Source organism: Triturus cristatus, chromosome 1_1 (assembly GCF_964204655.1).
Source record: "Triturus cristatus chromosome 1_1, aTriCri1.1, whole genome shotgun sequence".
Classification (NCBI taxonomy): Eukaryota; Metazoa; Chordata; class Amphibia; order Caudata; family Salamandridae; genus Triturus; species Triturus cristatus.
This window is the reverse complement of record NC_140579.1, coordinates 275659578-275672718: the sequence shown is the minus strand read 5'-3', so window position 1 is coordinate 275672718 and position 13141 is coordinate 275659578.

Sequence of the window (13141 nt, the reverse complement as noted above, 5' to 3'; positions counted from 1 at the left end):
ACCCACCCCTCACATGTCTGTCCACTGCTGGGAGTCCTCTGCACCCATCCCTCACATGTCTCTGTCCACTGCTGGGAGTCCTCTGCACCCACCCCTCACATGTGTCTGTCCACTGCTGGGAGTCCTCTGCACCCACCCCTCACATGTCTCTGTCCACTGCTGGGAGTGACATGCACCCACCCCTCATATGTCTGTCCACTGCTGGGAGTCCTCTGCACCCACCCCTCACATGTTTTTTTTCCACTGCTGGGAGTCCTCTGCACCCACCCCTGACATGTCTCTGTCCACTGCTGGGAGTCCTCTGCACCCACCCCTCACATGTCTCTGTCCACTGCTGGGAGTGATATGCACCCACCCCTCATATATCTGGGCACTGCTGAGAGTGATCTGCACCCACCCCTCACATGTCTCTGGGCACTGCTGGTATTCCTCTGCACCCACCCCTCACATGTCTCTGTCCACTGCTGGGAGTCCTCTGCACCCACCCCTCACATGTGTCTGGGCACTGCTGGTATTCCTCTGCACCCAACCCTCACATGTCTTTGTCCACTGCAGGGAGTCCTCTGGACCCACCCCTCACATGTCTCTGTCCACTGCTGGGAGTCCTCTGCACCCATCCCTCACATGTCTCTGTCCACTGCTGGGAGTCCTCTGCACCCACCCCTCACATGTGTCTGTCCACTGCTGGTAGTCCTCTGCACCCACCCCTCACATGTTTCTGTCCACTGCTGGGAGTGATATGCACCCACCCCTCATATGTCTGTCCACTGCTGGGAGTCCTCTTTACCCACCCCTCACATGTCTCTGTACACTGCTGGGAGTGATATGCACACACCCCTCATATGTCTGTCCACTGCTGGGAGTCCTCTGCACCCACCCCTCACATGTCTCTGTCCACTGCTCGGAGTCCTCTGTACCCACCCCTCACATGTGTCTGTCCACTGCTGGGAGTCCTCTGCACCCACCCCTCACATGTCTCTGTCCACTGCTGGGAGTGATATGCACCCACCCGTCATATGTCTCTGTCCACTGCTGGGAGTGATCTGCACCCACCCCTCATATATCTGTCCACTGCTGGGAGTCCTCTGCACCCACCCATCATATGTCTCTGTCCACTGCTGGGAGTCCTCTTCACCCACCCCTCACATGTGTCTGTCCACTGCTGGGAGTCCTCTGCACCCCCCCTCACATGTTTCTGGCCACTGCTGGGAGTGATATGCAACCACCCCTCATATGTCTGTCCACTGCTGGGAGTCCTCTGCACCCACACCTCACATGTCTCTGTCCCCTGCTGGGAGTGATATGCACCCACCCCTCATATGTCTGTCCACTGCTGGGAGTCCTCTGCACCCACCCCTCACATGTCTCTGTCCACTGCTGGGAGTCCTCTGCACCCACCCCTCACATGTGTCTGTCCACTGCTGGGAGTCCTCTGCACCCACCCCTCACATGTCTCTGTCCACTGCTGGGAGTAAAATGCACCCACCCCTCATATGTCTGGGCACTGCTGGGAGTGATCTGCACCTGCACCCACCCCTCACATGTCTCTGGGCACTGCTGGTATTCCTCTGCACCCACCCCTCACATGTCTCTTTCCACTGCTGGGAGTCCTCTGCACCCACCCCTCACATGTCTCTGGGCACTGCTGGTATTCCTCTGCACCCACCCCTCACATGTCTCTGTCCACTGCTGGGAGTCCTCTGCACCCACCCCTCACATGTCTCTGTCCACTGCTGGGAGTCCTCTGCACCCATCCCTCACATGTCTCTGTCCACTGCTGGGAGTCCTCTGCACCCACCACTCACATGTGTCTGTCCACTGCTGGGAGTCCTCTGCACCCACCCCTCACATGTCTCTGTCCACTGCTGGGAGTGATATGCACCCACCCCTCATATGTCTCTGTCCACTGCTGGGAGTGATCTGCACCCACCCCTCATATGTCTGTCCACTGCTGGGAGTCCTCTGCACCCACCCATCACATGTCTCTGTCCACTGCTGGGAGTCCTCTGCACCCACCCCTCACATGTGTCTGTCCACTGCTGGGAGTCCTCTGCACCCCCCCTCACATGTCTCTGGCCACTGCTGGGAGTGATATGCAACCACCCCTCATATGTCTGTCCACTGCTGGGAGTCCTCTGCACCCACACCTCACATGTCTCTGTCCCCTGCTGGGAGTGATATGCACCCACCCCTCATATGTCTGTCCACTGCTGGGAGTCCTCTGCACCCACCCCTCACATGTCTCTGTCCACTGCTGGGAGTCCTCTGCACCCACCCCTCACATGTGTCTGTCCACTGCTGGGAGTCCTCTGCACCCACCCCTCACATGTCTCTGTCCACTGCTGGGAGTAAAATGCACCCACCCCTCATATGTCTGGGCACTGCTGGGAGTGATCTGCACCTGCACCCACCCCTCACATGTCTCTGGGCACTGCTGGTATTCCTCTGCACCCACCCCTCACATGTCTCTTTCCACTGCTGGGAGTCCTCTGCACCCACCCCTCACATGTCTCTGGGCACTGCTGGTATTCCTCTGCACCCACCCCTCACATGTCTCTGTCCACTGCTGGGAGTCCTCTGCACCCACCCCTCACATGTCTCTGTCCACTGCTGGGAGTCCTCTGCACCCATCCCTCACATGTCTCTGTCCACTGCTGGGAGTCCTCTGCACCCACCCCTCACATGTGTCTGTCCACTGCTGGGAGTCGTCTGCACCCACCCCTCACATGTCTCTGTCCACTGCTGGGAGTGATATGCACCCACCCCTCATATGTCTGTCCACTGCTGGGAGTCCTCTTTACCCACCCCTCACATGTCTCTGTCCACTGCTGGGAGTGATATGCACCCACCCCTCATATGTCTGTCCACTGCTGGGAGTCCTCTGCACCCACCCCTCACATGTCTCTGTCCACTGCTGGGAGTCCTCTGCACCCACCCTTCACATGTCTCTGTCCACTGCTGGGAGTCCTCTGCACCCACCCCTCACATTTCTCTGTCCACTGCTGGGAGTGATATGCACCCACCCCTCATATATCTGGGCACTGCTGGGAGTGATCTGCACCCACCCCTCACATGTCTCTGGGCACTGCTGGTATTCCTCTGCACCCACCCCTCACATGTCTCTATCCACTGCTGGGAGTCCTCTGCACCCACCCCTCACATGTCTCTGGGCACTGCTGGTATTCCTCTGCACCCGCCCCTCACATGTCTTTGTCTACTGCTGGGAGTCCTCTGGACCCACCCCTCACATGTCTCTGTCCACTGCTGGGAGTCCTCTGCACCCATCCCTCACATGTCTCTGTCCACTGCTGGGAGTCCCCTGCACCCACCCCTCACATGTGTCTGTCCACTGCTGGGAGTCCTCTGCACCCACCCCTCACATGTCTCTGTCCACTGCTGGGAGTGATATGCACCCACCCCTCATATGTCTGTCCACTGCTGGGAGTCCTCTGCACCCACCCCTCACATGTCTCTGTCCACTGCTGGGAGTCCTCTGCACCCACCCCTCACATGTGTCTGTCCACAGCTGGGAGTCCTCTGCACCCACCCCTCACATGTCTCTGTCCACTGCTGGGAGTGATATGCACCCACCCCTCATATGTCTCTGTCCGCTGCTGGGAGTCCTCTGCACCCACCCCTCATATGTCTGTCCACTGCTGGGAGTCCTCTGCACCCACCCCTCACATGTCTCTGTCCACTGCTGGGAGTCCTCTGCACCCACCCCTCACATGTGTCTGTCCACTGCTGGGAGTCCTCTGCACCCCCCCTCACATGTCTCTGGCCACTGCTGGGAGTGATATGCACCCACCCCTCATATGTCTGTCCACTGCTGGGAGTCCTCTGCACCCACCCCTCACATGTCTCTGTCCCCTGCTGGGAGTGATATGCACCCACCCCTCATATGTCTGTCCACTGCTGGGAGTCCTCTGCACCCACCCCTCACATGTCTCTGTCCACTGCTGGGACTCCTATGCACCCACCCCTCACATGTGTCTGTCCACTGCTGGGAGTCCTCTGCACCCACCCCTCACATGTCTCTGTCCACTGCTGGGAGTGATATGCACCCACCCCTCATATGTCTGGGCACTGCTGGGAGTGATCTGCACCCACCCCTCACATGTCTCTGGGCACTGCTGGTATTCCTCTGCACCCACCCCTCACATGTCTCTGTCCACTGCTGGGAGTCCTCTGCACCCACCCCTCACATGTCTCTGGGCACTGCTGGTATTCCTCTGCACCCACCCCTCACATGTCTCTGTCCACTGCTGGGAGTCCTCTGCACCCACCCCTCACATGTCTCTGTCCACTGCTGGGAGTCCTCTGCACCCATCCCTCACATGTCTCTGTCCACTGCTGGGAGTCCTCTGCACCCACCCCTCACATGTGTCTGTCCACTGCTGGGAGTCCTCTGCACCCACCCCTCACATGTCTCTGTCCACTGCTGGGAGTGATATGCACCCACCACTCATATGTCTGTCCACTGCTGGGAGTCCTCTTTACCCACCCCTCACATGTCTCTGTCCACTGCTGGGAGTGATATGCACCCACCCCTCATATGTCTGTCCACTGCTGGGAGTCCTCGGCACCCACCCCTCACATGTCTCTGTCCACTGCTGGGAGTCTTCTGCACCCACCCCTCACATGTGTCTGTCCACTGCTGGGAGTCCTCTGCACCCTCCCCTCACATGTCTCTGTCCACTGCTGGGAGTCCTCTGCACCCACCCCTCACATGTCTCTGTCCACTGCTTAGAGTCCTCTGCACCCACCCCTCACATGTCTCTGTCAACTGCTGGGAGTCCTCTGCACCCACCCCTCACATGTCTCTGTCCACTTCTGGGAGTCCTTTGCACCCACCCCTCACATGTTTCTGTCCATTTTAGAATCCGGGGTCTCTGGTTGGCGCAGGTATGCACTTGCGACAAGCAGGGACCCTTTCCTCTAAGTCAGGTCAAAGGATCACCTCTTTAAAAATAACCCCTGCTCACCCTCTAGGTAACGTGGCACGAGCAGTCAGGCTAAATTTCCAGAGGGCATAAGGTTAACCGTTCAAGTTGTCCCACACAATAATCACCACTCCACCACACCAAGACACAAGGCTGTATTTATATCCAAAAAATAATTCTTTATATAAAGGGTTTTCTTTCAGGCAGGTTGCATGAATACAGTTCTTTTTGTAAATTAGAGTTCTAGTTACTTGCAAAGCTTAAGGGCAGTCCACAGGTTTCAAAATGGCACAGTTCTACTTACAATCAGGTTCTTAGGTCTTCTGGGCACTGCGTAGAGCCTTTGTGATGCTCTGGGTAAGGTTTTGACAGTACCATGCCGTTTCTCACGCTTCCCGCGTGAGCCGGAGTACGCTTGCCGAGTCTCACGCTTCCCGCGTGAGCACCGGCAATAGGCTTCGATGCTGTTCGGCTAAACGTAGGTACGGTTCGAACCTTGCTGCTCCCAAGGCCTGTACGGGTCAAACCAAGGCTGTTACGGTTCGAACTCAGCCAAAAGAAAGTATGTTTCAAAGCGCAATTATTTCAGCTGGCAGTACGATTCAAACCAAGGCAAGGCAGTATGTTTTCAGAGCGCAATCAGTACGGTTCAAACTGGCAAGGCAGTACGTTTTCAGAGCGCCCTCAGTACGGTTCAAACTGGCAAGGCAGTACGTTTTCAGAGCGCCCTCAGTACGGTTCAAACTGGCAAGGCAGTACGTTTTCAGAGCGCACTCAGAACGGTTCAAACTGGCAAACCAGACCTCAAAGCTGTAAAGATAGGTACGGGCCGTACTTTTCACGCGCTGGCACAATACCTAGCAGATTTCACGGGGAATGTTCATGGCGGCCTCGCGGTCCAGTCCACGGGTGTCCCACGTCGCGCTGGTGTCCCCAGTATCCAGGGGACGGCGGAGCTTCGTGGGGTGCTCGGGCAGTATGCAGGTTGCCACGAAGGGGGTCAGAAGCAGGAGGGCAGCCTCGGGGTGAGATCACAGTGCCGCGCGCTGTTAGCTTCGGCCGGGGACGTGAACCAGGGCACTTTAGTCCTTTGCAGAAGCCTCTACAACCCGGCAGGGGTCACAGGGGCTCGGCGCTCAGGCACGGAGATCTCCACCTTACTTTGCGAGCACGGCTCGAGGGGGCAGCTGTTCACGGTGCTCGGGCTGTCAGGCCTTTACGTTGTTTGCAGCCACGCCAGCAGCAGAAGTCGCGTTGCTCAGGGAAATCAGGGGATGCACAGGTTCTCCGAGGTCAGCTTGCTGAATCACTTCCAGGCACTTCTCCTCTTCTTTCAGGATGGTAGCGCCCACTGTTCCTGGGGCGCAGGTCAGGGGGCAAGTTCACACGCAAGCCCCCTGACGCAAGGAAATTGTTTGTAAAAGCACAAGTTGAATTAAAATCTTTTTCTTCAGGCTTTCCTTCTCCTTCCAGCAGACAGGCACCCACTGCAGGCCAGTCTCTCAGGCAGAGAGACAGTATTCCTCCTTCAGCTTCTCCAGGTCCTTCTCCTTCAGGCAGAGTTTCTTCTTGGCGCAAACAGGATCTGATTTCTTAGGAGCCAGGCTCCTACTTTTATACAGTGATTCTTTTGTTCTTTAGCGCAAGGGGACCTGGGCCTGGCTCAGTCCAGTTTTGGAGCACTTTGTTGTGGTGACTCTGCTCTTTCCTTTCAGCAGCAGGGCAGAGACATCAGCTGCTCCACAGGGGGCGGAGCCGGCTTTGTGCTGGCAGAGCACAGGTCTATTCAAGAGTCAAGGTGTACTCCTCCCACCCATCCTGGTGTAATCTCTCTACCCACCACCTGGCAGCCAGCCTGTCTCTTGGAATTCCCCAGCCCTGCTCCTTCCCTGTTACTAGGCAGAACACACACACAGCGCAGAGGCGGACTGAATGGCCAGATCAGTAAATACTAACTTTCTAAAAGTAGTATTTACAAACGCAGGATATTAAAATAAACTTTACTAAAAGAAGTATTTTATTATTCTGAGTTCAGGCATACTAAACATGACTTTCTACCATGCTCTATGAGTCCACTGGGATTACAGGGTGTAGTAATTCCAACAGCCCATTCTGGCCTATGGAGAGCAGGTAGCCTTCAATAGTGAAAAACGAAAATGACTGTAATTCACTATTAAGACATGCCACACACATCAGGGCATGTCCTACCTTATGCCTACAATGCACCCTGCCCTTGGGCCTACTAGAGGGGTGGCTAATATGTAGTTAAGGGAAGGTTGAGGGACTGGCAAGTGGGTGCACTTGCGCAGTCAGTGCGACAGTACCAGACTGCACGCAGGTTCTGCAGTGGCAGACCCTAGACACATTTTACTAGGCCGCTTCTGTGGGTGGCACAACCAGTGCTGCAAGCCCACCAGCGGTGTTTGTATTTACAAGCCCTGGCACTCCTGGTGCACTTTACTAGGGGCTGACAGTAAACCAAATGAACCAATCATGGACACCAATCAATGTATACGCTTTTCAAAGGGAGCACTTGCACTGTGGCACTGATTAGCAGTGGCACAGTGCTCTGAGCAGCCAACAAAACACAATGAGGCACATCAGCAAAAGTGGAAGGGAAACTCACGCCAAGGTGCCAGGTCTAACACGTGTCCCCTCCAGCTGAAATGTGGGGGGAACTACCCTACCCCAGGGAGTTCCTCTTCACTAAGGCGGAAAAACCTGGGCAGACTGTCAGCATTGGCGTGATCTGTGCCAGGGCGATGTTCCACCGTAAAGTCCATACCCTGTAGGGAGATGGACCACCTCAACAGTTTTGGGTTCTCACCCCTCATTTGCATTAACCATCTGAGGGTCCTGTGGTCGGTCTGAACCCGGAAGTGAGTCCCAAACAAGTAGGGCCTCAGCTTCTTCAGCGCCCAGACCACAGCAAATGCTTCTCGCTCTATCGCACTCCACCTTTGTTCCCGTGTAAGTAACCTCCTACTTATGTAGGCTTCAGGTTGGTCCCAGCCCTCCTCAGTCATCTGTGAGAGAACAGCCCCTACACCATGCTCTGATGCGTCTGTCTGCACTAGGAATTCTTTGGAGAAGTCAGGAGCCAAGAGCACGGGCGCCGTGCACATGGCAGTTTTCAGGGTGTCAAAGGCCTTCTGACAGGTGTCAGTCCATATCACTTTTCTGGGCTGCGTCTTCGAAGTCAGCTCTGTCAAGGGGGCAACGATGCTGCCATACCCCTTGACAAACCTCCTGTAGTACCCGGTGAGTCCTAAAAAGGCCCTCACCTCCGTCTGGGTCTTTGGGGGCTCCCAAGCCAGGATGGTTTCTATCTTGGGTTGTAGGGGCGCCACCTGGCCGCTCCCCACCTGGTGTCCCAAGTACACCACGGACCCCTGCCCGATCTGACACTTGCTTGCCTTGATCGTGAAGCCTGCCTTGCGCAGTGCCATCAACACTTCCCAGAGATGTTGCAGGTGTTCTTCCCATGTGCCGCTGAACACTGCGATGTCATCCAGGTATGCTGCGCTGAACTCGGTCAGTCCAGCCAACACCTGGTTGACCAACATCTGGAAGGTGGCAGGGGCATTCTTCATCCCATATGGCATAACCCGGAACTGGAAATGCCCATCTGGTGTGGAGAATGCGGACCTCTCTTTAGCCCCATCAGTCAAGGCGATCTGCCAGTACCCAGACGTTAAATCAAACGTGCTGAGGTACCGTGCAGCCCCTAACCGATCGATGAGCTCATCAGCTCTGGGGATGGGGTGCGCGTCAGTCTTCGTGACTGAAGTGAGTCCTCGGTAGTCCACACAGAACTGGAGTTCGGGTGTGGCACCCGGCGCTGCAGCCTTCAGGACCAAGACCACTGGGCTGGCCCAAGGACTGCTGGAGGACTCAACCACCCCGAGAGCAAGCATCTTTGAGACCTCCTCTTTGATGCAGGTTCTGACCCTGTCAGTTACCCTGTAAGCTTTGTGCTTCACAGGTAAGCTGTCTCCTGTATCCACATCATGGACGCACCAATCTGTGATACCAGGAACCAGGGAGAACAAGTCAGGAAACTGCCACAGCAGCTGGCGGCAGTCATTCTGTTGCTCAGGGGTCAGGGTGGGTGAGAGGTTAACTCCATCCACTGACCCGTCTTGCTCTGAGGCTACCAAGAGGTCAGGAAGAGGCTCAGACACCTCCTCCGTCCCATCATTGGTGGCCAGGAGCATGCCCACTTCGGACCTCTCCAAGTGGGGCTTGAGGCGATTGACATGTAGGACCCTTAAGGGGTTCCTAGGAGACTGCAAGTTCACCAAGTAGGTGACAGAACTCTTGCGCTCCACAATCTCAAAGGGTCCTGTCCACTTGTCCTGGAGTGCACAAGGCTCCACCGGGGCCAGGACCCAAACTTTTTGACCAGGTTGAAGCTCAACCAGAGTGGCATTCTGGTCGTACCACCGCTTCATTTCCTCCTGGCTGGCTTCCAGGTTTGCCTCAGCAAGTTGCCTGAAACGCCGAGTCTGGTTCCGGAAGGCCAGCATGTAACTGTATACATTCTGGGGAGGTATCCTGGGAGATTGCTCCCAGCCTTCCTTGACCAGACTCAGAGGTCCACGTACAGGATGGCCATACAGAAGCTCAAAGGGACTGAAACTTCTGTGGCACCTCACGGTACGCAAAGAGAAGGCATGGTAAGAGGACGTCCCACTTACGCCTCATTGGTCCTTCAAGGCCCATAATCATGCCCTTTAGGGTTCGGTTGAATCGCTCAACCAACCCGTTTCCTTGTGGATGGTAAGGGGTGGTGAACTTGTATGTCACACCACACTCTTGCCAAAGGGATTTCATATATTTCGATATGAAATTGGTCCCCATATCGGACACCACCTCTAGAGGGAATCCTACTTGTGAGAAAGTTCCCATCAGTGCTCGTCCCACCACGGGGGCCGTCACTGTCCTCAGAGGGATGGCTTCAGGGTACCGGGTGGCATGGTCCACCAAGACCAGGATAAACCTGTTGCCCATGGCTGTCTTGGGGTCCAGTGGCCCCACAATGTCAATCCCCACTCGCTGGAATGGGGTACTGACCACAGGGAAAGGTTGGAGTGGATCTTTCAGCTTTCTTCCACTCTTGACACTTGCCTGGCAAGTCTGGCATGTCCTGCAGTGAGTGTCAGAACTCCTGCGCATTTGAGGCCAATAAAAGTGGGTGACAAGCCTCTCAAAGGTCTTGTCCTGCCCCAAATGCCCTGCTAACGGAACGTCGTGAGCCAGCCCCAGTAGGAAGGCTCTGAACTTCTGGGGTACCACCAGCGCACAGGCTGACCCAGGTTCAGCAACCTTAGGCTCTGAGTATAGGAGGTCGTTCTCCCAGTAGATCAAGTGAGTACCGGACTGATCACCATTGGCTTGGGCTGCAGCCTGCTGCCGCATACCCACTAGAGAGGGGCACTCTTTCTGCTCCCTGCAGAATTCCTCCCTGGTGGGGCCTCCTTCTTGCTGCCAATGGTCAGCTCAGGCAGGTCCCCCAGTTCGGCTATCTGTTCCCCGGTAGGCTCCAGGGCATCCCCCTCAAGGTCTGCTTCCTCCTGGGCTGTGGGAACTTTAGGAGCCGGTTTCCCGTGCCTCCTGCGCCCTCTCCCTAAAGCCGGTTCCTGGGCCTCTCCCTCAGGCTCCAGGGTCCCTTCAACACCCCTACTGGCTGCCATTGACCGGGTGGTCACGCACGCCCAATCAGGTAAGCCCACCATCCGTAGGTGAGCTGTCTTCTCCACCTTTTCCCAAGGGGAGCTCTCCAAGTCATTACCTAAGAGACAGTCTACAGGCATGGCAGTCCTCACAGCGACTTGCAGAGTACCAGAGACCCCCCCCCACTCAAAGGGAACTTGAGCCATTGGACAACGACTCTCCGTGTTGTCAGCATTGACAACCCGACAATAGGCATGAGGTACGACCTGCTCTTGAGAAACCAGGTGCTGCCGCACTGCAGTCACGCTGGCTCCTGTGTCTCTAAGAGCCTCCACCTTTCTACCATTGACGGTCACCACTTGCCCATATTTCTTAGTGTTAGAGGGCAAGTCGGCGTTTGGGACCATCTCACTGTCTCCTAGCGAGACTAAGGTCATTTGGACGGGGTCCCACCCACCTGGGACTTCTACCTCCTCCCCAAAGGCTACTGTAGCCACTTGCTTTGGTAGAGCACCAGTGGATGCTGGTTTTACATACTGGCGACACTTGGGATCACTGGCAAAGTGACCTAGCTCACCACATTTATAACATTGAGGGGGCCCCTTGGGAACAGGTTTACCTGTCGGGGCCCCTGTTGGCTTCGGTGTTGGGGGAGGCTGAGAACCTTTCTGCTGGTTCCCTTGGGGATTACTTTGGGGGCCTTTTTGGAACCCTTTCTGTTTTCCCTTGTCCCCCCCACTCTTATGCTGGGGACCCTGCCCACCCTTGGCGGAGTCTCCCACATGACCCTGGTGCTGACCCAGCGGTCCGCCTCCTCAGCAAGCTTCCTAGGGTTAGTCAGCTTGCTATCTATCAGGTGTTGGCGTAGCTCAGGAAAACAATTAAGCGACAAGTGCTCCCATGCAATTAAATCAAAGAGACCTTGGTAATCATCTACTTTGCTACCCTTCACCCAGCCATCCAGCGCTCTGCAGAAAAAGGTCACATACTCCACATACGTACTCCCCGCAAGCATGGTGCACCCCCTGAACCTCTGTCTATACAATTCAGGAGTTAGCCCATATCTGGTCATTAAAGCTTCTTTCATGTGGGGGTAAGAGGTCTGCATGTCAAAGGGCAAATCTAACAGTGTGTCCCGCCCCTCACTGAGGAACCGTCCCCACAACCCCGCTCCCTAATCTTTCTCAGGGACCCGGTGGGAGGACATGGCTATCTCATAGGCCCGGAACCATTGCCCTATGTCATCATTCCTGAAGAACTCTTTAACTACATCTTTTGGTATGTACACCCTTGACTCTACCTGCACCGGCGTTGCGCTGCCACCACAGGGAGTGTTCTCCAAACTTTTCTCTTTTATCGCCAGTTCCCTCATTCTGGCGTCGTGCTCCATCAGAATCTTTCTTTCTTCCAGAGCTATTTTCTTCTCTTCCAGAGCCAGTTTCAGCTTTGCCAAGGTGACCTCTTGTTCTCTTGCGGCCTGTCCGTCTGCCAGCTCCCCTGGCGACAGGTCTCTGCCAAAGCTGTGGATGCTCTCTGCTGGCTCCACTGGCACAATCTCAGGTATACCATCACCAGCTGCACCCCTTGATTCCATCCAGGCTCTCAGCGCCTTGTAGAGATCTGGTTTGAGCCTACATCCTACATGTGGAACCTTGAACTTCTGGCAAGAAACAAGGTACTGTACTTACGAACTCGACCGCGAGCTCGCATCGGATCCAGGGTCCGCAACGTTCTGATTTCCCTGTCATCTGCCGTGTGCTTCCCGGTTGCCGCCTCAGCACGAAGTGCGCTGAGGCCCACAGTTACCTTGGGCTGCCTAAGAACTTTCCGTAACAAAGAGAACTTTACCGTATTCCTAAGAATTGTGGCCCCATCAGTTTAACGTTACTGGGCCTTGTATTGAATCTGCTGAATCTACATAAAAGCATATTTTTATATACTTCCTGATTGGTGTCCGTTGGTGGTGCATGCAAGGGGTTTACTGTATGTATAATTGCACTTGCTTAACCGTGTACGCCTGAGACTTAGCCTAGACTGCTCGCGCCACGCACCTAGAGGGTGAGCAGGGGTTATTCTGGGGAGTCATCCTTCGCCCTGACAAGAAGTAAAGGGTCCCTGCTTGTTGTGGGTACACACCTGCGCCAACCAGAGCCCCCTCATTTCTAACATTGGTGGCAGCGGTGAGGATTTACGCATTTGCATTTGTGGTTTGCGTATAGTGAACCACTGATCACCATGTAGTGAGAGCAGACCAGTAACACAGCCACAAGACTAGCAATTGTTTTTGTTTTGCCAAGAATCTCCGTTGTTAAAGCCATGCCTGGTTCACTCCCCGCCGGAAGGGCAGCCTCTATAATCTCTGGATTTGAGGACATAGATTGGGAAGAAGGCGCACTTCAGAATCATACCAATGAAGAATTGAAAGGTTATTGCTCCAAGTTCAGAATTGCCCAAACTGGATTGAAAAACAAGGCCCAACTCGTGAAGGCGCTGAGGGCCTGGTATGAGTCAAAGGCACCAGA